The sequence below is a fragment of the Poecilia formosa genome, unplaced genomic scaffold (genome assembly GCF_000485575.1).
Source record: "Poecilia formosa unplaced genomic scaffold, Poecilia_formosa-5.1.2 Scaffold471, whole genome shotgun sequence".
Taxonomy (NCBI): domain Eukaryota; kingdom Metazoa; phylum Chordata; class Actinopteri; order Cyprinodontiformes; family Poeciliidae; genus Poecilia; species Poecilia formosa.
In genome coordinates this window covers 421322-422520 of record NW_006800410.1, presented here as the reverse complement: position 1 = coordinate 422520, position 1199 = coordinate 421322, and the positions used below count along the sequence as shown (strand labels likewise).

The 1199-nt window shown below is 35.2% G+C and overlaps 1 protein-coding gene across 1 annotated transcript in view; it reads right to left on the bottom strand.

Annotated features, from left to right (window-relative positions):
- LOC103156237 (galactose-specific lectin nattectin-like) overlaps nucleotides 1-1199 on the bottom strand; it is a 43162-nt gene that overhangs the window by 2140 nt on the left and 39823 nt on the right. The gene's annotated exons all lie outside the window — the stretch shown is intronic.

Genomic DNA, 1199 nt, shown 5'->3' with positions numbered 1-1199 from the left:
CAATGAAATAATGGTTGTACAGTGGATCCTCATGTTTTCATTGGGAATGACCCCAGCTTCTGAACCATGCACCTTTTGTCCATGAAATGATCTTGCATCCATCTCCTGTTGCTGTTAGTCAATAATAAAGTAAAAAAAAATTGGCTCTGATAATTATTTTGTAATCAACTGAATATCATCACATTAGAATAATATTGTCTGAGCAAAAGGGCCCTAAATGTGCAATGTTGCCCTGAGGCAACAAACAAAAAAACAGTTTTACCATATAAGTTATAAAAAATTGTCTTGAAATGATCTATAATGCTTCTTTACATACTCAGAGATATTAAAATATTTTTAGATAGTGACCCAAATTTAAACATGAAGAAAAGTGATGTATAACTTACAAGTAGGAGGCAAGGTGTAGCATGCACCTCCGCTTCATAAAAAGGACTGCTCCTCTTCTAAGTAAAGGTCACATGAACCTCAATACCTCTTTTATTTGGACAAAAATATGTCTGGAGGTATTTTAAATCATTCCCCCAAAAATAAAATAAAGGAGCAACGTGAGCTACAGAAATGTGGTTTGTTGCCTCAGGGCAACGCCATGCCATAGAGGGGTTTAATTTGAAAACGACATTATGTATCTGAAAAAAAAATATTGTGTGGGCAAAAAATCCTGTAAAGCACACATGTGTTACTTTAGTTAAAATTGGTCTTATAGGTGTCCCTGTGTCATCCTGAAGTGAGAGAAGTACCTGGTAAGGTATTGTTTATGTAATCTGAAAGATATTTTTGCATGTCAAATGTCAGCAGTTTTGATTGAGGCAGCACATATGTGGTTTACAGAATGTTTTGCCAACATAATATGTTTTAATTTATTTTCAGATACATGATTTCCTTTAGCAAATCAATTAACACAAAGTTTTAAATTTTTAAAGCCGCAGGAGAGAAACATGAATCAGACATAAACTGGAGGTCCGCTTTTATTTTGAAAAGCCTGCCTGGGGTCCAATCAGAAACTAAAATTTTAAGTTAACTTCCGTTGCAAACAAACTCTCAGAGTTTGATAGAACGTGTAAGAGAGTTTGACTGTGAATGTGAGAGAGTTTGACTGTGAATGTGAGAGAGTTTGACAGCGAATGTGAGAGAGTTTGACTGTGAATGTGAGAGTTTGACTGTGAATGTGAGAGAGTTTGACTGTGAATGTGAGAGAGTTT